The sequence below is a fragment of the Ranitomeya imitator genome, chromosome 4 (assembly GCF_032444005.1).
Source record: "Ranitomeya imitator isolate aRanImi1 chromosome 4, aRanImi1.pri, whole genome shotgun sequence".
Lineage (NCBI taxonomy): Eukaryota > Metazoa > Chordata > Amphibia > Anura > Dendrobatidae > Ranitomeya > Ranitomeya imitator.
In genome coordinates this window covers 191,636,022-191,659,986 of record NC_091285.1, presented here as the reverse complement: position 1 = coordinate 191,659,986, position 23,965 = coordinate 191,636,022, and positions in this window count along the sequence as shown.

The following is a 23,965-nucleotide window of genomic DNA, read 5'->3' as shown; positions in this document are numbered from 1 at the left end:
AACATACACTTCTCCAACTTTGCATAAAGAGAATTTGCCCGTAAGAGGTCGATGACTGTGCCAACATTTCTCCGGTGGGAGTCAATATCTGGAGGAAAGATGAGAATATCATCCAGATAGACTACGACCGAGGTGGAAAGCATATCCCGGAAGATGTCGTTGACAAAGTCTTGGAAAATGGCTGGGGCATTACAGAGTCCAAAGGGCATCACGAGGTACTCATAGTGCCCATCTCTGGTGTTAAACGCCGTCTTCCATTCGTCCCCCTCACGGATGCAAATCAGGTTATAAGCACCCCGCAGATCTAATTTGGTAAATACCTTAGCTCCCCGTAGCCTATCAAAAAGCACAGAAATCAGGGGCAGAGGATACTTATTCTTAACGGTGATGGCGTTAAGACCCCTGTAGTCTATGCAGGGACGTAGTTCCCCATTCTTCTTCTGCACAAGAAAGAACCCTGCCCCAGCAGGTGACACTGACTTCCTGATGAACCCTCTTGCCAGATTCTCTTGAATATACTGAGTCATTGCCTCCGTCTCCGGAAGAGATAACGGATAGACTCGACCCCGGGGAGGCTCAGCACCAGGCAAGAGATCAATAGGACAGTCATAGGGGTGATGGGGCGGAAGGGTCTCCGCCGCCTTTTTGGAGAACACGTCTACATAAGACCAATATTGCTTGAGGAGAGAGGATAGATCTGCGGGTACTTCTGTAATAGCAACCTGAACTCACTCCCTTTGACACCTACCCCCACAAGATTCACCCCATCCCAGAATCCTGCCTGAAGACCACTTGATGTGAGAAGAGTGGTACCATAGCCAAGGTATCCCCTACAGGACCTCGTCAATTCCCTCAGGAATGATGAGCAGAGATATAATCTCCTGATGGGATGGGGACACGGACAGAGTAAAAGGGATGGTCTGTTGTGTTATCTGTGATGGCAATGTCGACCCATTCACCACTCGTACCGTTACTGGTTGAGCTAGCATAACCAGGGGTATTGCGTGACGCTGGACGAAGGCAGAAGACATAAAATTGCCCTCCGCCCCAGAATCCACGCAGAGCTCTACCGAGTGGGAGGATGAGCCTATAATAATTGTCCCCTTAAAGGACAATTTGGGGGCAAACGTCGCCGTGTCTACTGTACCTCCACCTACTACCACTAGACGCTGACGTTTCCTCGACCGCTGGGGACATCTGGTGGCAAGATGTCCTGACTGCTGGCAGGACCTTGAGTGCACAAGCGGTCCGGGACTTATATCCCGCTCGTAACACTTCCATGGCTGGAGATTCCAGAGGTTTGGCGAAGGTGGGAGCCAGCTGAAACCTCTGCCTACACTGCGCTCGCTCTAAGCTCCGCTTGTTAAAACGGAGGTTAATTCGAGTAGAGACAATTATTAATTCCTCCAGTGTGGCAGGAATCTCCCTAGTGGCCAGAGCGTCCTTAACGTGATCAGCCAGGCCCCTCCAAAATATGGGGATAAGGGCTTTATCCGACCACTCCAGCTCTGAAGCTAAAGTGCAAAAGCGGACGGAAAAATGGCTGACCAAGGACTCACCCTGAGTTAATGCGAGCAGTTGGAGTGCCGTGTCATGGGTGACTTGAGGTCCTAAAAAGACCTGCTTCAGAGTGCTCAGGAACAGCGGAGCACTCTGCACCACATGATCGCCACGCTCCCACAGGGGCGTAGCCCACTCCAACGCCCTGTCTGACAAGAGGGACACAATAAATCCCACCTTAGTCCGCTCTGTGGGAAAACGTGCAGGCAGGAGCTCGAGGTGAATAGAGCACTGACTCACGAATCCCCTACAAGATTTGCTATCTCCAGAAAATTTTTATGGCAGCGGGAGGCGAGATAATGTCGGAACAGGGGTGGCAGTGGACAAGGTTGCTGCTGTCACGCTAGCAGCCTGTACAGCAACTGCGGTAACATCCACAGCTGAGGTTGTGCTCTCGAGAGCCGCCAGCCTACCCTCCAGCTGCTGGATATACCGCAAAGATTGCTGAATGTCCACCATTTACTAGCCAGACCCTGGCACTAGTATACTGTTAGGGCTAGTGGAACTCACCGAGAAAGTAGAGATGTTTATTATTAATGGTGCGTTCGCAGCCCGGTGTCCACCGTGCAGGAGGAACCTGCTGCTAGCAAATGGCGGCACTGTTTGGCGGTTTAGACTAGCTCTGTTACTCCACAGAGTAGCCGTGAAAGGGAAGCACTGTGCCCTGTTAGCCTCACAGGGGCACAAGCTTACTGCCAAGCTGATAGCAGTCAGTGGTTATGCAACACGCAATCTCCTCATCGGAGAAGCCGGTATTCTAGGGGCTTATTTCAGCCGGGTCCCTGAACACACTCATACAATCTCCTCACCAGAGGTGCCGGTATTCTAGGGGCTTATTTCAGCCGGGTCCCTGAACACACTCAGGCATAACCACACTGGCGCAAAGTACATATATGAATTGACACTAGCGCATGGCCGTGCGGCCATGCGAGCCTTATATAGTTGCAGCAAGTAAAAGACCTTCCAGAAGGATCAATTAGAGACTGCCATACCTGAGCATGTGACCCTAAATCTCCACTGAGAGATCTTGCCCTGGGCATGCTCAGTGTGCAAAGCAGGATTTAGTCCTAGCACTTGAAGGACCTTCCAGAAAAGGACCAATGGACTTAGCTGCAGTATCTGACCATGTGACCCTCGATCTCCACTGAGAGGTCTTACTCAGGGCATGCTCAGAACGAGAAAAGCAGGACTTAGTCTCAGAAGCATCTGCTCGCCGCTGCCCAGCACTGACTTCAATGGCAGAAACCGGAGAAGCAGCAGTAACTCTTTGTACAGAGTGGGACTGAGCAAGACGCTGGGACCGATGTCTCCGCTGAGCAGGCTCCACTGCGGCAGGAGAAAAATGGGAGACTGCAGCGGAGGTGGCCCGAGATTCCCCCTGTGCAGAGGTGGGAACTCGACCCCTAACACCCACACACATGTCCGGACCTTCCACAGGTCTCCGATCAGCCACATTCTTATACCTGGAACCCATCCTCTTTAATTTATCAAGAACCCCTTGCCATACGGACGTGATGGATGAAGAAAACCTCTCCTCTTCAGGAACACCTGAAGAATCCCTATTAAATGCACTAGATTGAGGATGAAAACCATATGCTCCGAAAAACGGGGACTTACTAGTAGACTCATGAGTACGATTGTTTATAGTAAATTCTGCTAACGGTAAGTACTTAACCCAGTCCTCTTAATTCTCTGAGATGAAACATCTGAGATAAGTCTCAAGATTTTGATTTACGCGTTCAGTCTGACCATTGTATTGAGGATGAAAAGCTGAAGAAAACGACAAATGAGTCCCCAGCCGGCTGCAGAAAGCCCTCCAAAACTTAGAAATAAACTGCACCCCACTGTCTGAGACAATATCTGAAGGAATACCATGCAGTCTCACAACCTCCTTAATAAAGACCTGTGCCAGAGTCTTAGCATTTGGTAATGCGGGGAGTGCAATGAAATGAGACATCTTGCTAAATCTATCACCTACGACTAAAATAACTGTATTACCCTCCGAAACCAGTAAGTCAGTGATGAAATCTATTGACAAATGAGTACAAGGTCTATTGGGAATCTCCAATTGTTGGAGAGACCCAGACGGGCGAGAACGAGAGGACTTGGAACGCGCACACACACTGCAGGCAGCGACATATTCCTGTACATCATGTCTTACCCCAGACCACTAAAAACGCCGAGTGAGTAGGTCCGCGGTAACCTTACTTCCAGGGTGTCCGGCCAAAACCGAGTCATGATGCACATTTATGACCCTGAGACGGAGATTAGCTGGAACAAAAAGTTTACCTAACGGACAGGCTGCTGGGGCGTCCCCCTGTGCCTCTACCACCTCTTTCTCAAGATCAGAATTAATTGCGGTGACAACTACACCCTTCTGCAGTATAGGACCTGGTTCACAATTATCCCCACCCCCCGGGAAACAACGGGATAACGCATCAGCCTTGACATTCTTGTTTCCTAGCCGGTACGTAATGTAGAAATTGAACCTGGCGAAGAACAGAGACCACCTTGCCTGCCTAGGTGTAAGACGCTTTGCAGATTCTAAATACAACAAATTTTTGTGATCTGTGATCACCATGACAGGGTGCAGTGCTCCCTCCAAAAAATGACGCCATTCCTCAAATGCCCATTTAATTGCCAACAGCTCCCTGTCACCAATGTCATAATTCTTCTCCATAGGAGATAATTTTCTCGAGAAAAATGCACACGGACGCCACTTACTCGGAGAAATTCCCTGAGACAATACAGCTCCCACCCCTACCTCAGAGGCATCCACCTCTACCACAAATGGTTGAGTGATGTCAGGCTGTATTAATATGGGTGCAGTGGAAAAACACTTTTTCAAAGTTTCAAAAGCTTTACTGGCCGCACTGGACCATATGGATAAATCCGTGCCCCTCTTGGTCATGTCTGTCAATGGTTTGGCTACCACTGAAAAGTCTTAAATAAATTTGCGATAGAAATTAGCAAAACCTAAAAACCTCTGTAAAGCCTTAAGGTCCTCAGGACGATTCCACTCCAAGACCGCCCTGACCTTAGCCGGTTCCATACAAAAACCTGTGGAGGATAAGAAATAACCCAGAAACAGAATCTCTTTGACCGCAAACATGCATTTCTCAAGTTTGGCAAACAGTTTCCTGAGTACCTGAAGTACATGATCCTGATGAGACTCGAGGTCAGGGGAATAAATTAAGATGTCATCGAGATATACCACCACAAACCTACCTATTAAGTGACTAAATATATCATTGACAAAGTGTTGAAACACAGCAGGAGCATTACTTAACCCAAAAGGCATAACCAAGTTCTCGTAATGTCCCTCTGGAGTATTAAACGCCGTCTTCCATTCATCTCCCTCCTTCATCCGAATGAGATTATATGCCCCCCTGAGATCTAATTTGGAGAACCATTTAGCCCCCACAATTTGGTTAAAGAGGTCCGGAATAAGAGGGAGCAGGAAAGAATCCCGAACCATAATTTGATTTAATTCACGGAAGTCTAAGCATGGGCGTAAACCCCGTCTTTCTTCTTTACAAAGAAGAACCCAGCAGCAATGGGTGATGACGAGGGTCTGATATGACCCTTGGCCAGACTCTCCATGATATAGTCCTTCATGGCCTGTCTCTCTGGGGCAGAGATGTTGTATAGCCTACTCTTAGGCAGTTTAGCACTAGGAGTGAGACATATGGCGCAATCATAAGGACGGTGTGGAGGTAGCTCTTGACTCCCCTCCTCAGAGAATACATTCTCAAAATCTGAGATGAACTCTGGCTAAACCTGAGAACTCAATCCGGCCAGCCGAGTACGCAGGCAATGTTCCTGACAAAACTCATTCCATCTAGTAATCTCCCGGGTCTGCCAGTCTAACACCGGGTTGTGTAACGTGAGCCATGGTAAACCGAGAACTACAGGTGATGGCAAACCCCCCAACACATAACAATCTAATGACTCAGAGTGCAACGCCCCTATTTGTAGGCTCACCCCACGGATCTGAGTGAAAGTCCCCTGGCTCAAGGGTGCACAATCAATGGCAATTACAGGTATGGGTCTAGACAACTCTTTAGTCTTAAACCCATGTGCCTGAACAAACCCAGCATCAATTAAATTAAATCTCGGCTGGTAGGAAAAATTGAGGTTTACCTAAGGAGGAAATTAGTACACCCGAGTTGCCAACCTCCCCGCAAATCGGGCTCAATAGTTTTCCGGCGGTTGTCTTCTAGAAGGCCACACATTCACATAATGACCCTTTATGCCACAAAAAAAACATGCACCTTCCTTACGCCGTACTACTGCAGCCCCCCCTAGAACGAGTAGCGCTACCCAACTGCATAGGTTCTCCTAGAGACTCAGATTCTGGTGAGTCCAAATCTGAATTACCCTTGAATAGCGGCGATTCATTAAGTCTCTGGTGCAGGCGGCGGTCCACACGGATCGCAAGAGATATAGCTACTTCCAGTGTGGTTGGTGTCTCCTTTAGTGTAAAGGCATCTTTTATTTTATCAGATTGGCCCTTATAAAATTTACTGCGGAGTGCAGGGTCATTCCACATTGTGTCACTAGCCCATCTCCGAAAGTCAGAGCAGTACTCCTCTACTGGCCGGTCTCCATGTGTAAGATGGCGTATTGTGGACTCAGCGAGGGAGATGCGGTCAGGATCATCATATACTTGGAAACAGGAACTTGTTCACTGTGCAAGTAGCCCATGTGTTCCTGTTTCCATAATTGTTCTCTTGTGTCTACAAGACTGGGAGTCCACCACTCCTCTTGGGCTATCTGCACAAAAGCTGTTCTACTCTGTATGCACACATGGATTTTTCCTCTCTGAACCCTGTTCACACAGGTAATATACAGATGATCAGGTTTTTAAATACATCAGATAGGGGCTGCATACATTAGTTAGGACTGCTTTGATATGGGTATACCGTGAAGTTTGGTAGAGCAGCTTAGTATACATTTTTTGCAAAAAACGTATCAACCAAATACCCTGTTTTTTTACATTTTTTACTAGCACTTGCGGATTACTGCAATTTTTTTCAAACTGAGTGTTTTTGGTTTTACTATTCTCTTTTGTGTCGTCAGGTTTCTTGGTGGTGTGTGAACATGTTCCTACAGACTTGTTCACTGTGCAAGTAGCCCATGTGTTCCTGTTTCCATAATTGTTCTCTTGTGTCTACAAGACTGGGAGTCCACCACTCCTCGTGGGCTATCTGCACAAAAGCTGTTCTACTCTGTATGCACACATGGATTTTTCCTCTCTGAACCCTGTTCACACAGGTAATATACAGATGATCAGGTTTTTAAATACATCAGATAGGGACTGCATACATTAGTTAGGACTGCTCTGATATGGGTATACCGTGAAGTTTGGTAGAGCAGCTTAGTATACATTTTTTGCAAAAAACGTATCAACCAAATACCCAGTTTTTTTACATTTTTTACTAGCACTTGCGGATTACTGCAATTTTTTTCAAACTGAGTGTTTTTGGTTTTACTATTCTCTTTTGTGTCGTCATCATATACTTGACCTAAGGCTTGAAAAAACTCCTCCACAGTCCGTAACGGCAAAGCGTCAGTGGGAAGTGAAAAAGCCCAGGCCTGAGGGCACCTTGTAGGAGCGATACTACAATTCCAACCCTCTGCTCCTCTGAACCTGAAGTGTGAGGACGCAACCTAAAATACACTTTACAGGCCTCCCTGAAAGTAACAAATTTGTCACGCCCCCCAGAGAACCTGTCAGGTAACGCAATTTTAGGCTCCAGCAAAGCTTGTGGAGGTGTAGCAACCCCTGCAGTGGCCACTGGAGGGCGCTGCACAACTGCTGAGCGGAGGTCAGCCACCTCTTGACTGAGTTGCTGCATTTGTCCAGCTAAAGCAGCAATGGGGTCCATATTGGACCAAGAAAATTTTTTAAGGTCAGTGATACTGTTACGCCGTAAACCGCGATAAAGGGGCAGGACGGCGTATTGGAACCCGCACCTGTCCCTACCACTTAAATGGGGCCCTGGCTTTCCCTTATCTCAGGGGTACCTATGATGGTTAGGAGGCCTGAGCCGCCAGCGTATCCCTGTCTCCTGTGCAGGTCCTATCAGGGGCCCCCTCTCCCCCCAAAGGTTGTGGACTGCACCAGTGTAATAATACAACAAATAAGAGGGTATACAGACAAGGTAACTAAAAGTCTCAAACTCACCAAATGCTCATTGAGCGCCCACAGACACAGGGCCACAGGTTACTCGGTACCGGTCCTCTCTGGCTCAGTTCTGGGGTTGTCACGGTGGCTGGACCGGGTGAAGTATGTCCCCAGGGCTTCTCAGTAAGGTGGATGGTGATGGTGTGAGGTGCAGACAATAACGAGGACACAGGGTTGCAGTCTCTTTACCTCTTTACTGAAGACTTCAGGATCCACAATCCAGAGCACAGTTAACAGGGCTGTCTGAGACCGGCCGGTCCGAAGGCACATCCAGAGTTCCCATTGCAGGTGGAAATCGTTGCCTACCACTAGCGCCTGTGTGTTGTAGTGCTTCCCTGCTGAGCATTCGGGATAGTCCTCACAACTTCTATTCTCGTTCGTTCTAATTCGTTCCAGTTCTTTCTAGTTCTCCGTCCCCCAGTATGTTATGGCTAGGATGCACCCGTTTGACGGGTAGGCTCGGAGCTCTTCCGGCACCCTAGAGACGCCCCTCTCCATGCGTTGCCCCCTATGTCTGCTTAGGTGATGTAAGGTAGACAGCCAACCTATAATTAACTGTCCTGCGGTATTTGAAGTAAGGCATAAAGTCAGTCACTTCCTTGGTGTTCCGGGCACCAGCTACGCGCCTCAGTAGGATGTTGCCGTTCTCCGGGCACGACTCCTACTGGCTCTCCTTTGTGCTTGATCTCGTTTCTCACTGTCCACAATATCCTTCGCTTCGTGTCTCTTTCTTAGGATACTGCCGCGGGTAGTGCAGGCGCGGTTCCGTAACGTTCTGTCCTTTCGGCTAGGAACCTGCCAGATTTCCACGCCTGACAGGGACCCCCCTGAATCTTCTCCCTGCAACATCCCCTGCCACGGGATGTTGCCTGAATCCAACCCAGTCAGCTTCTGACTAACTTCCTATCCAATCCCTAGTTTTACCAGTGTGAGGAGTGGCCTAATAAATAAAACCTTTTGCTCCCCCTAGTGGCCGGAGTGTGAAGTGTAATGTGTGCTGGTGATACCTGGTCAGAAGAACTCCTTTAGTGCCATCAGACGTACCATCACTCCCCTTAGTGGCAGAGCAACATTACTGCAACGACCAGGTCTCTGGGGCGCTGCACTCCCCCCCGGTTAAATCCAGTACTCCTGGACTGGGAAGAAGAACAACAATACATGGTAGCAAAATACATACAAAATTTTGGAATGCTTGAAACAAGTAAAGATAACAATGCTTCCCTTTATGGGAGGTGAGGACACTTGAACGTTACAAACGAAAACAAGGTTAAATATTTTAAATAACATTCTGACTATAAATAACTTCTGGTACCCTGCCGGGTATTCTACTAAGTGCAAATTCTGAACAATAATTTAACTTTTCCTTTAAGGGCGTATAGGCTGAACCCACTAAAGGCTTACTATAAAGTACTTTAATACAAACTCAACCTTTTCTTTATTTTCTAACTTCACCAATGCAGGACCGCCTAGCTCCTTGGCTGGGCCTACTGTCATTGTCTTTCTATCAGCAACCAACCATCTTCCTATGGTTCTCAGGAGGACTCTCTAACCCCTACGGGTTCACTTTCAACTTTTCATGTCCTCAATCTCTAGCAACATTATCAACATTTTCTAAATCTCAACATTATTACAATTCTTTAACTTTCCTAAGGCAACATTATACTTAAGTGCAACATGTGAACATTCCCTTTAAGAGGGAACCAAGTCTCTTTGAGGTAGTGCAGATTCTCTCTGTCTGCAAGTCCATTTGAAAGCAAGACCTTCTGTGCTGCATTCAAAAACAGTCTCTTCACAAAGCCTTTTTTCTTTGTAAAACCAGTAGAGGGCACCTTTAATAAGGTGCGAACTATATACAAAACAGTTTGTGAATCATTCACCATCCATGACTCAGCAGGCTTTCAAACAGTGATAACTTTGTGCAAGGAAAAATGTAAAACAATAGGGATCCCGGGTCAACAAATGGATCCCTTTAAGAAATAACCCTAGACGGGTTTAGCAGCAAAAGAGCAGGAAACAGTTAACTATTTACATTTGTCGGGGTTTCGAGGTTTAGTGCTGTAACTCAGAGGGTAGCACCGGTCGGAGTCGCCCAGCTGGATACTGGCGGCTACCAGGTGCCACATAAGGGGCTCCATCACTCCAGATGGGGGTCTTATGGCTTTGCATATCTCTTTTCTCATCGGATGCGGTATCAATGTCACTAATCGGTTTCTCCGGTATAGTCAAGTCGTTAGGGATCGGTGTTTGAATGTCAGTTTTGGTAGTAGGTGCAATAATAGAAATGATGCACACAGTGGTAGTAGTGCTGGGACTCGTCAGTTCAGAGGTAGTATTAGTCAGGGCAGCAGGTGGCGCTGCTACGGGACCTACCAGTAGGTCTTCTTTAACTGGGGCAGGGTCGTTCTTCATACCTGCTTCAGATGCGGTCCCTCCGGTGCCGTCCTGCTCTGTCTCCGCTGGGGTCTGTAACGCTAACTGCGGGGCCTTGCGCTGCGGCGTTGTCATCTCTGTTTGCAGCATCTCGCTTTCCGGCAGGGCCTTGCTTTCTGGCTTCGGAGCGCTGGAACTTCTTTCTTGCTCCGGACCAGACGAGGCTGCCGACAGACATCTGGTGAGGCCCCCGGTGACAGTCTCATTCCACCCGGCCTCAGTGAACAGCTGTGTCCGCCAGAGTTGATCGCTGAGCTCGTCCACTCCGGCCTGCAGGAAGTCGGGGCCCACAGGTGACGCTCGGCCGTGGTATCTCTCTGGGTGGCTGGGGGAGTCTTCTGCTCCGACCCCACGCTCCGATCCCGGTCGGCTGGCCATGGCGTCTCACACGTGGCTCACCTCTTCTTCCTCGTCCTTTTCCCGCTCTCTCCTTCGTGGGCGGTTTCGCTTCCTTTGTCTCCGCCCTCCACTGAGGATCAGGAGGCGGATCTCGGCCGCTGACGGACACGTCCTCAATGCACAGAAATATTTAGACTGGGCGGCCATTGTCGTTCGTGCTCTTCAGCTTGTCCACGCCCACTTCCACGCCCTTCTTCTTCTCCTGCGCTCCTCGTGGCGCTGCAATGGCGGCAGTTTTGGCGGGAATCTTGGGGCAAATAGCAATATACAGTCTTTGCAATAAATCACAGTTCAAACACGTTTCAATCACAGTTCCAAGGCACACATGACCCAATTCTTCAGGCTTAAGTACGATCCTGTTCGTGACGCCAAGTTGGAGCGCCCCCAGACACAGGGCCACAGGTTACTCGGTACCGGTCCTCTCTGGCTCAGTTCTGGGGTTGTCATGGTGGCTGGACCCGGTCCATGACCCTGCTAAGGGGCGCCCAATGAAAGGTGATACGAGTCTGTCAAGGGTTTGTGATGCCACCTGTGGTGTTCGGTCAGGGTGACCGACGCTGCTTGGGGTCCACTGGGGTGATGTGATGGCAGCTAGATGGTATACCTTCCCACAGGTAAAGTATGTCCCCAGGGCTTCCCAGTAAGGTGGACACTCAGCTGCACACTGATGGATAAGATAATATACGCAGGCAATAACAGGTGATCACTGATGACCAATGGTAGGTGCTTGTACACATGCACAGTCAGGTAGACAGAAATAGGTGGTTCCAAAGACAGCAGACAAGGAGGGTGTTAACCCCAAGAAGACACTTAGCTGTCAACAAACGCCCCATGTGTGCAGTGTGTCAGTGTGCAGCTGAGTGTATTCCTTTATTATTTTTTCTCTTTTTTTGTATAGCATTATGAACTACTGTGTGCTTATAAGATGCTAGTTGCTATACTGAGGTAATATTGTGTAATATTTGGATACTCCGATAATGACTATTGTTAATTGTTACCTGGGGGGTGCTGCCATGCACAAATTTTGTCTGAGACTAAACCAGGTCACTTATTAATATATATCTCCCTTGCTATTATCATCTCGTTAATTTATGCACACAGTTGTATCTCTGTGAGGTGTGCAGTAGGACTGCTATACAAAAACGCTATGAGCATATGGACTTTTTTTGCTCATTCATTTAATTTTTTTCAAGCGTTTTGACTGTCCTACATGGGATCCCATTGCAGGAGGTTTATATATTTTTTTGTGCACCGTAGTTTCCTTACTTTACGCTTTCTTTCATTTCTTTTATTTGCTCATTGTTTTCCCTCCTATAGCTTGAGAGTCATTTAACAGGGTGAGCAGGTGCTAGCCGCCACAGAGTGGGGGCGCCAAATAATCTATCAGGGTGCCAACCTCCACTGTTAGGAAGGGACAGCAGGCAAGCGTAGGGTTACTTTATTAGGCTAGGTGCACTAATAGATTCTGTTGTTTATTTCGTTGTTTTCACTGGGAACTGGTATTTTTAAGATTATCTGATTAAAATTATATTTTTAAGGGGACAATATGTTACATAGTTCTCCGTCCCCCAGTATGTTATGGCTAGGACGCACCTGTTTGACGGGTAGGCTCAGAGCTCTTCTGGCACCCTAGAGACTCCCCTCTCCACGCATTGCCCCCTATGTCTGCTTAGGTGATGTAAGGTAGACAGCCAACCTATAATTAACTGTCCTGCGGTATTTGAAGTAAGGCATAAAGTCAATCACTTCCTCGGTGTTCCGGGCATCGGCTACGCGCCTCTGTAGGATGTTGCCGTTCTCCGCACACGACTCCTACTGGCTCTTTTTTGTACTTGATCTCGTTTCTCACTGTCCACAATATCCTTCGTTTTGTGTCTCTTTCTTAGGATACCGCCGCGGGTAGTGCAGGCGCGGTTCCGTAACGTTCTGTCCTTTCGGCTAGGTACCTGCCAGATTCCCACGCCTGACAGGGACCCCCCTGAATCTTCTCCCTGCAACACCCCCTGCCACGGGATGTTGCCTGAATCCAACCCAGTCAGCTTCTGACTAACTTCCTATCCAACCCCTATCTGACTAACTTCCTATCCAACCCCTAGTTTTACCAGTGTGAGGAGTGGCCTAATAAATAAAACCTTTTGCTCCCCCTAGTGGCCGGAGTGTGAAGTGTAATGTGTGCTGGTGATACCTGGTCAGAAGAACTCCTTTAGTGCCATCAGACGTATTATCACTCCCCTTAGTGGCAGAGCAACGTTACTGCAATGACCAGGTCTCTGGGGCGCCGCTGCACTCACACAACCACAGAGGAAACACAGAGAAGGGAAGAGAAGGAATAAACTTAGGAAGGAAAACAGGTTTAACATGCAACCAAAACTGCAGACACCAATCTCTGTAAATAAACCTCCAACACCAACACTACGCTCCTTCAACCTCCAAGCCAGGCAGTAGAACTGATCACTGACACTAGCTGAAGTCAGGACTGGGTCTATATAGAGGATCAGATTACAAAATCCACTTCAGCTGAGAGACCCAGCTCTCAGCAACTTAACAATAAGGTTAACTCCTGCACTGCTGGCACAAAGCAGCTAAGTCAGAATACAGGTGAAGAGCTTCTGTTCACTGTGTGTGAACGAGGCCAAGAGCACTGCGGTTCTCTGGAACCTCTCTGTCGCGGTAGCCCTGTGACATCAGCTCTGGAGACCGAGTTCCATCAATGGTTGTCTCCACTCAACCTTCAGCCAGGGAAGGCTGTGCGCGACAATGCTGCAAACCTGGGTGGGGCCCTTCGCTGGGGCAATGTCACATGCGTGCCTGAAATGGCTCACGTTTTGAACCTGGTTGTCCAGCAATTTTTATCCCACTATCCCGGACTAGATGGGCTTCTGCAGAGGGCAAGGTCGCTGTGTGCTCACTTCCGCCGTTCGCATCCTGCAGCTCGACGGCTTGCATCTCTACAGAAGTCATTGGGCCTGCCAGTTCACCGGCTGAAATGCGATGGGCCCACATGGTGGAATTCAACTCTGCACATGTTGCAGCGACTGTGGCAGCACCAACGAGCCCTGGTGCAATACGTTATGACGTATAGCCTGGGCCAATGAGATCAAGAGGTGGGGCAATTCACGCTGCAGGAGTGGTCTCAGATCAGGGACCTATGCACCCTTCTGCACAGTTTTGAAATAGTGCCGAAGATGTTTTGTGCTGACGATCCCATTATCAGCATGACCATTCTGGTGATCTACATGCTGGGGCACACCTTACACAGTGTTCTGAGTCAGGTGGTGGAACAAGAGGAGGAGGAGGAACAGGAGGAGTCGTATGCGGAAGGGATCATATCTCCAAGGTCAAGAAGGTTGGCAGCACCAAGGCGGCTGGCATTGGAGGCTGGGGGAGAGGGATTACCGAGGGTGCATGGTAGCAGCCAAACTGTTGAGGAAGGTGCAGGAGGGAGGAAGAAGTGGAGGACGAACTGGCGCTGGGCATGGAAGACTCATCATATGAGGGAGACCTTGATCAAATTTCTGTTGTGCGAGGTTGGAGGGAGATGGCTGACGAAGGAAGCATAAATCTCACCTTGCCATCACCAAGACAACAAGGACTTGGTCCTCCTGGACGCGCAAGACACATGAGTGCCTTCTTGCTGCACTACCTGCAACATGACCCTCGGATTGTCAGAATCCGAAGTAATGCCGACTACTGGGTTGCCACACTCTTAGATCCCCGGTACAAAAGCAAATTTGGCGAAATAATTCCTGCCATAGAAAGGGATTCACACATGCAGGAGTATCAGGAGAGACTGTTACAGAATCTAACATCTGCTTTTCCACAAAACACCAGTGGTGCACGAAGTGAATCTCTGAGTTCTAACTTGCCAACCATGGGACTATCGAGTCATCACTCAAAGCGTAACAGTAACATCGTATCTGGTGGCAACAGCAATTTTTTCCAATCCTTTCAAGATTTTTTTAGACCATCCTTTGCAAGGCCACAGGAGACAAGAAGTCTGATGCACAGCCAACGCCTAGAGAGGATGGTACAAGAGTATCTCCAAGTTAACATCCATGCCATGACTGTGGAACTGGACCCTTGCTCATTTTGGGCTTCCAATCTTGAAAAATGACCTGAGCTCGGCACTCACGCCTTGGAGATCTTGTCGTCCCCCGCAGCCAGCGTTCTCTCTGAACATGTGTTCAGCGCTGATGGTGGTGTGCTGACAGATAAGCGCACGCGGCTGTCCAGTGACAATTTAGGCAGACTAACGTTCATCAAGATGAACAAATCCTGGATCCGCAAGGACTTTTCTATCCCTGTGTCATCTTGGGGAGACTAAAAGCTTGATGATTTTTGAAAATCGTCTCACTTAAGTGGTGTCTGTGGCCAAATTTTTGGAAAAAATGGAGACTCTTTTATTTCATCCCCTTGTTGAGTTTTACATGACGTTGCCATCGTCAATTCCAGGTGGGTGGGGTCGTCTGCAGAGTTGTTTCATCATACTATGGCCTGGGATTCAGAGGTCTGCTCCAAAGCTTCAGTGTCTGCTAGTCAGCAGAGTAGCCCAGCCACCCACCGCCTGTTTACCTAAGTACAATTTTTAACGGCATCTGGCCCAGGAAATCCTTTTGGGCCTAGTAGAATTTGGTGCTACTCAGCAGCATACTTCACCCATGAAGAAAGCTACACCGCCTGTTTACCTAAGTACTATTTTTTAATGGCATCTAGCCCAGGAAATCCTTTTGGGCCTAGTAGAATTTGGTGCTACTCAGCAGCGTACTTCACCCATGAATCAAGCTACAATGCCTTCTTTTTTTCTTTCTCAATCTAACCCCTCGGCTCTGGGGTGTCCACTCTCCCTCCAGCTCTCTCCTTCTCACGGGTGGACTACCGCGTGTTTTCACACTGTGGTGAATCTTTTGGGCCCAGGCATAAGAAGTCGTCGAGGTAATGGATAATATGTGCCGCCTTACAAACGTCCATGACGACACATTTGAGGAAGCAAAAAAATGCCTCAAATAGTGAGCAGGATATGGAGCACCCCATGGGCAAACAGCGATCTATGTAGTATGCTCCTTCACAGAAGCAGCCCAATGGGAGGACACTATTCGGAGGCACAGGTAATAACCGGAACGCCCCCTCAATATCTGTTTTGTCCATTAGGGTGCCCCTTACCAACTTCTTGACCTGCCTGATTGCCTCGTCAAATGAGGTACAGTAGTACTGTACTTGGTTCCGCGTCGATGTTGTCCTTTACTGACCTGTCCCTTGGATATGACAAATGCTGGATTAGTCTGAATGTATTGGGTTCATTTTTTGGCACAACTCCCAATGGGGGTACCACTACGTCTTCTAAGGAAAGTTTTCTGAATGGACCCGCCGCCATTCTACCTAAAGATATATATATTTTTTTTTTGTCAAGACGTCTGGGTGTTGGTAGAGTGAGTTTAGATTTTTACTCCAGCCTTTCTTGACTTAAGAAGGGCATGACATGCCTATATCTGTGTCTCCTCCTCCTTTTACTCCTCCACCTCTTTTCATTTCGCATGACTATATATAGTTGTGACTTTTCCATGTGTTTGTTGTGTCTTCTGAGCAGTTTGTCAGCTTTTGGACACCTTTTAAGGTGTTTTCTATGTGTTTTCCATGTGTTTGTATGTGTTTGTGTTTGCCTGCCATTGGTTTCAATGGGGTTCTATGGTGTTCGTCGAACGTTTGACGAACATTTCTTCAAACACGTCCCTGTTCGATGAACCGAACCGAACCCGAACACTAGGGAGGTGGCTCAACACTACCAAGGACCCATGTGTAGGGTGTTTAGGATCTCCAAATTACCTCTCGGCCAAGGAGAACAAATAAATCCCTTCCTTAGTATGGAAAGTTCTGTTCTTACAGTTACGTAAACTAGAACTCCTCTCTTCCCTCTGCTCTCCTCCTCACATACATTAGAGCAAGTAACGGCATAAGTCTTATAGCATATTTATTATAAAGTGTGAGCTTTGAAAGATGGTAATTACTTACAGGGAATTATATACAGTATCCACCATTAAGCTTGTTGATGAAAATAAGAGTCTGTCATTTTCTTGAAATATTATTTAGTCTATTCCTTGCAGTGCCAGTTTTTACCAGACTACACCCGCTCTATCAATTCCATGAGCACCAATGCAACTGTGCCACCAGCTATAAGATCTAATTAAGATAAAATCTTGATCTTTAAAATGCAATAACTTTGGAATAAAGCAAAGCTCAGACAAATTATTTTAACTCTACAACACATCATTTTTATTCCAGGAAATTTGTAATATTGCCACTTAAATGAGAGCTGGATAAAAGTAATGTTATGATATTTAAAGAATTTACTTATTTTCCCTGAATCCATTTATTACTGATATTTTGACTGCAGCTAAAATGTGAGTTGCAGAAAGCTGTACTCACTTAACCGTGCAGCAATAGGCAGCTCTGCTTCAATTACTCTATTAGTATTTCTTTTTTTTACATCAGGTTAGTTACTGACAATGAAAATCACCAAAAAGAGTAACACTGAAATACTACAATATTAACATTCAAAGGACTAGCCAAAAGGATAGCCATTCTAAACATTCTGCTAATTTTAGCAGTCCTGATGTAACTTCCTGCTGGGAAATGGTAGAGAAAGCTGAATATAGCTATTTATCAACTTACAGTGATACATAAAATAACCTCACTGTTTTCCCAATATGGTCTTCTTATGGACCAGTGATGAACAGATTAGTATTAGGCATTCAGAGAATTCCATGCACTTTTTGGAACCTCAATAATTATTTTGTTTTCTTATGAATGCATACTAAAAAACTGGGACATGCAGCATCATGTTACATCTCTGGAAGAGAATATGTTGCATCATGGAGGCAGCATATGGTGTCCATAATAAAGTACTGTAGGAACTCAATATGTCTCCGTATGGGATCTTTGAGAGTGACTTGCATGCCATGCATGCCATATCCTAAATCCCTTTAAAATGAATTTCAAGAGACTATAATTTAAAGAAGTTATACACAACTATTTTATTTTTTCAATAGGGGCCTAAAAGCTAAAAGGCAGGTGGTTGTTAACTTCCTGCCTATTCTGCCTGCCACTGGCTCAGAGCAGTCTCTGACCACACCTGCTGACGATTCTGCTGCTTCATGTCAAAAGTTCAGCTCTTCCTTTTCCAGTCTGCTCTGTTGATGGGGCATGACTGCCGACATCATGCTGATTGACAGTTGACTCTTTGTAGTTAGGCAGCAGAGAGACAACTGTCATTCAGCATAATGTTGGCAGTCACGCGCTATCAATAGAACAGAGCGGTAGAAAATCTGCTTATCTGTGACCACTCTGTGTCAGCAAAGATAGGCACCGGGCACAAAAGGCAGGTAGGTACCGTATATACTTGAGTTTAAGCCGACCCGAGTATAAGCCGACCCCCTTAATTTTGCCACAAAAAACTGGGAAAACTTATTGACTCGAGTATAAGCCTAGAGTGGGAAATGCAGCAGCTACCAGTTAATGTCAAAAATAAAAATAGATACCAATAAAAGTAAAATTAATTGAGACATCAGTAGGTTAAGTGTTTTTGAATATCCATATTGAATCAGGAGCCCCATATAATGCTCCATACAGTTCATGATGGGCCCCATAAGATGCTCCATATTAAAATATACCCCATATAATGCTGCACAAAGGTTAATAATGGCCCCATAAGATGCTCCACAGAAACATTTGCCCCATACAATGCTGCATAAAGGTTGATGGCCCCATAAGATGTTCCACACATTATGGCCCCATAAGATGCTCCCCACAGTAGGGGCCTCATGAGATGCTCCATACATTATGGCCCCATGAGATGCTCCACACATTATGGCCCCATAAGATGCTCTACACATTATGGCACCATAAGATGCTCCACACATTATGGCCCCATGAGATGCTCCACACATTATGGCCCCATAAGATGCTTCACACATTATGGCCCCATGAGATGCTCCATACATTATGGCCCCATGAGATGCTCCACACATTATGGCCCCATACATTGTGGCCCCATGAGATGCTCCACACATTAGGGGCCCCATGAGATGCTCCACACATTATGCCTCATACGATGCTCCATATATTGTGGCCCCATGAGATTTTCCACACATTAGGGGCCTCATGAGATGCTCCACACATTATGCCCCATAAGATGCTCCTCATATATGCCCCATAAGATGCTCCTCATATATGCCCCATAGGATGCTCCACACATTTGCCCCTTTTGTTGTTGCTGCAATTAAAATAAAAAAAATCACATACTTACCTCTCTTCGCTCAGGCCCCCGGCACTTGCGATAGTCACCTTCCACGTTCCATCGCTGCGCGCTGCTCTGTCTTCCATCCTTGGCACTGACTGTTCAGGCAGAGGGCAGCGCGCACACTAATCGCGCCCTCTGACCTGAACAGTCACAGCCAGAGGACGGAAGACAGAGCAACGCGCAGCGATGGAACAAGGAAGGTGACTATCGCGCAATGCTCCCCCTCCCCTGATATACACACATGCTCCCGGCGCGGTCCCTGGCAGCGTCTCACTGTCAGATGGTCTCCGGGAGCCGGCGGCATCTTCCTGTGTTCAGCGGTCATGTACCGCTCATTAGAGTAATGAATATGCGTGCATATTCATTACTTTAATGATCGGTACCAAGTGACCACTGAACACAGGAAGCACTGCCCGGAGACCATGGGACATGCAGGGACAGCGCCAGGAGCAGGTAAGTATATCACAGCCGCCGCTCCCCCTCACCCGCCGACCCCACACCGACACTGACTTGAGTATAAGCCGAGAGGGTCACTTTCAGCCCAAAAATGTGGGCTGAAAATCTCGGCTTATACTCGAGTATATACGGTAGTAACTACCTGCCTGTTAGTTTTTAGGCCAAAGGTAAAAACAAAATAGTCCTGGATAACCCTATTAACAGAGAGAATTCCAAATTTTGCAGTCTGTCAATTTCTATATTCGAAAATTTCAACTGGTAACCACACTGAATATTAAAAATAAGGCAAAATGGTTACGTACAGTGGCATGTAAAGGTTTGGCACACCTTATCAAAATTAATGTTAGTGTCAACAGTTAAGCAAGTTGAAGAAGGCCTAACGTTAAACATAAAGGACATACAGGACTCTCAATTCTAAATATTTTTTTAAAGTTGAACAAGACACTTATATATATTCTTCTTTTACTTTTTTTAAATTGCACAAGTTTGGGCATCCTGCATGGTTAGTACCTAGTAGCACCCCGTCTTGAACGTATCTCAGCTTTTAAATGCTTTTTGTAGCCCGACAAGAGTGTTTCAATTCTAGTTTGAGGCATTTTCATTCATTCTTCCTTGGAAAATTCTCCCAGTTCTGTGAGATTCCTGTGTAGTCTTGCATGCATTGCTATTTTGAGGTCTAGCCACAGATTTTCAATGATGTTCAGATCAGGGGACTGTGACGGCCATTGTAAATCGTTCAGCTGGTGCCTTTTGAGGGAGTCTATTGTGGATTTTGATGTGTGTTTAGGATCTTCCATTTGTAGAACCCATCCTCTTTTAAACTTCAGCTTTTTTACAGCTCGTGTTATGGTTGCATAAAAATTTGTTAAAAGCTCAAATGTTCCACATGGCTGCAACACAACTCCAAAGCATGATTGATTCAACCCCATGCTTAATGTTTTTCGGGGGGTTCTGTTTTGCATCACTAGCAATTCTAAAAGCATCTATCGCTGTAATTTTGCCTTGTCTTCGAGACCATATCTGGACCTCCAAAGTTCCAATTAAATGCAATTTTTTGTTTATATTTTGAACTGAGGAAAGGGCAACTTGAAAACGCTTTGCTATCTTCTTAGCATTTTTATTTTCATTGTGCTAGGCAGCTGCTTAGAAGAACCGATGGCTGCTGTTTTTTGGCTCAAGGTTAGAGGAGGCTGGGTTTTTATAAAAGTGGGAAATTTGCATCACCCTGCCTTTCCTAACTTTGATATTGAACAAGCCATAACATTACCAGGCTAGTTAAGGTCTGAAATCTTGGTCAATGTTATCTGAACACACACATCTGCAGCACCCCAGGTGACCGGTTGCTGCAGTGATGTTGCTTTTCCTTCGGGGAAGGTAATGTCATACTCAAAGGCAATGGAGTTCTCTTCATCAGGTAAGGCACACACATGCAACACATTCTGAATTCAGGCCAGGAGGGAAGCTCAAGACCAGAATTCAGGGGAGCTTCCCTGTGCTTTAAGTATCCTGACCTGGAGGAGGAGCTAGTCAGTTGGCCCAGGGAGACCAAGCAAGACAGTTGTTGAGAGACACAGAAGTAGAAGGAAGTCTGGAACTGAGTGCAAGATAAGTGAAAGTGGGAGATGAAAGGGAGTTGTCGAGCACCACTGCAGCTCCAGCTGAATACCTCCAAAGGAGGATAAGAATGTGTGTCAAACAGAAATCAGTCCCAGGAGCGCCGAAGGAAACTCAGACAACATATGTCGTTTGCCACAACGTGTTTCAACGGTAAACACCATCTTCTTCAGGTGGGAGTTTATTCATGGGAACAGGAAGGCAGTATTTAAACAATAAACAGCCAATCACAATGCTGTTTACAGATTTACAAATTTAAAGGAACATTCACTGATAAATATAATCAAACAATAATCACATAAATTCAAAATATTAAAATCATGAAAACAAGGGTTTTTTTTTCTACATATAATATTTAAAATTTAAAACCATATCACAGATAAAAAATAATAAATAAAAGTCTACACCTATATAGACAAAAAGTTACGTGTTCAATAATTACGACTCTTATCTAGCTACTTTCTCAATCATTAAGTTAAGCCCCTCAGAGGTTAATGTACCGAGCTTAAAATCCAAAAACTCTCACGATTCACAAGACTATTAAAACGATCCGCCGCAGAGTCAGGTACATGATCAATAATATTTAATTTTAGCGTTTTAAGATCCTTATGGTGTGCTGTTAAAAAATGTTTTGAAAGGCTGTGCAGGAGAAAGCCATTGCGAATGTTTTGGCGATGCTTATTAAGTCTGGCGTGCATTGTTTGTATGGTTCGGCCTACATATTGCAGGCCGCACCCACATTCCAACAGGTAAACCACATATGTGGATTGGCAATTTAAATGAAAATTAATCTTGTACGAAGTGCCTGTAACATTGGATTTAAAATGAGTTACCCCAAACAGTTTTTTAATTACGATGGACGTTCAAGCCCTCTATACAAATATTCCCCATGATAGGGGCATAGAGGCAGTACAACAATTTCTTGCAGATGATTCTTCATTACACCCTGATCAAAGGGACTTTATACTCAATGCCATTCGATTTGTACTTTATAACAACATTTTCTCCTTCGAACATGTTTTCTACCGCCAGGTCAGGGGCTGCGCGATGGGGACGAGATTCGCCCCCAGTTATGCAAATTTATTTATGGGGGCATTTGAGTCCGTCTTCATCGCGCAGTCCCCACAGACATGTGATAAATTAGCGTTTTATCGACGCTTTATTGATGACCTCTTCATAATTTGGACTGGTGCGGAGGGGGAGGCGCTTGATTTTATTTCTGATCTGAATAAAAATTCCTGGGGTCTAAATTTCACTGCCAACATCTCCAACACCTCCATTCAGTTTTTAGACTTGATGGTACTGGTTGATGAATCTGGCATTTTTTCCACTATGACATACTTTAAGGAAGTGGATGTGAACAGCTATTTAAGCTTTAACAGCGACCATCTTCATAGGTGGATACAGAATGTTCCATACGGGCAGTATTGGCGAATACGTAAGAATTGTACTCGGGACTCAGATTTCTGTAAAGGGGCCAAGATCTTGGATCAGAGGTTCCAACAAAAAGGATAACCAAGGAAACTTGTTAATGATACATTTTTGAAGGCCAAAACTCTAACTCAAACGGATTGTATCAATAGGATTAAGGAGAAAGCAACTTTGCCTCCACATGATATTGCATTTGGCAGATGGAGCTTGGTGACCACCTTCAACCAGTCTCATGGTTTGATTAAAAGGCTCCTGTCAAAATATTGGCCCATCCTTAAAGGAGACCCAGTTCTATCCAGACATATCCCCTCAAACCCCAGAACTATATTTCGGAGGAATCGTACACTACGCAACCTCATTGCACCGAGCAACACCACTCTGAGACCAGATCCTTCCACCTCCTTAGGACCTTTGAACCCTGGCTGTTTTCAGTGTAAAGCCCCAAGATGTCTCTGCTGTACCTCCATCCTTAATGGGGTAACTCATTTTAAATCCAATGTTACAGGCACTTCGTACAAGATTAATTTTCATTTAAATTGCCAATCCACATATGTGGTTTACCAGTTGGAATGTGGGTGCGGCCTGCAATATGTAGGCCGAACCATACAAACAATGCACGCCAGACTTAATAAGCATCGCCAAAACATTCGCAATGGCTTTCTCCTGCACAGCCTTTCAAAAAAAATTTTAACAGCACACCATAAGGATCTTAAAACGCTAAAATTAATTATTATTGATCATGTACCTGACTCTGCGGCGGATCGTTTTAATAGTTTTGTGAATCGTGAGAGTTTTTGGATTTTTAAGCTCGGTACATTAACCCCTGAGGGGCTTAACTTAATGATTGAGAAAGTAGCTAGATAAGAGTCGTAATTATTGAACACGTAACTTTTTGTCTATATAGGTGTAGACTTTTATTTATTATTTTTTATCTGTGATATGGTTTTAAATTTTAAATATTATATGTAGAAAAAAAAAAAGAAAAGAAAAGAAAAAAAAAAACCCTTGTTTTCATGATTTTAATATTTTGAATTTATGTGATTATTGTTTGATTATATTTATCAGTGAATGTTCCTTTAACCCTTATCTGACCTCGGACGGGATAGTACGTCCGAGGTCAGATCCCCTGCTTTGATGCAGGGCTCCGCGGTGAGCCCGCACCAAAGCCGGGACATGTCAGCTGTTTTGAACAGCTGACATGTGCCCATAATAGGCGCGGGCAGAATCGCGATCTGCCCGCACCTATTAACTAGTTAAATGCCACTGTCAAACGCAGACAGCGGCATTTAACTACCGTTTCCGGCCGGGCGGCCGGAAATGACGTCATGCTTCAGAATTGTAACCATAGAGGTCCTTGAGACCTCTATGGTTACTGATCCTCGGCAGCTGTGAGCGCCACCCTGTGGTCGGCGCTCACAGCACACCTCTATTTCTGCTACATAGCAGCGATCAGCAGATCGCTGCTATGTAGCAGAGCCGATCGCGTTGTGCCTGCTTCTAGCCTCCCATGGAGGCTATTGAAGCATGGAAAGAGTAAAAAAAAAAAGTTGAAAAAAATGTTAAAAAAATAAAAAAAATATAAAAGTTTAAAT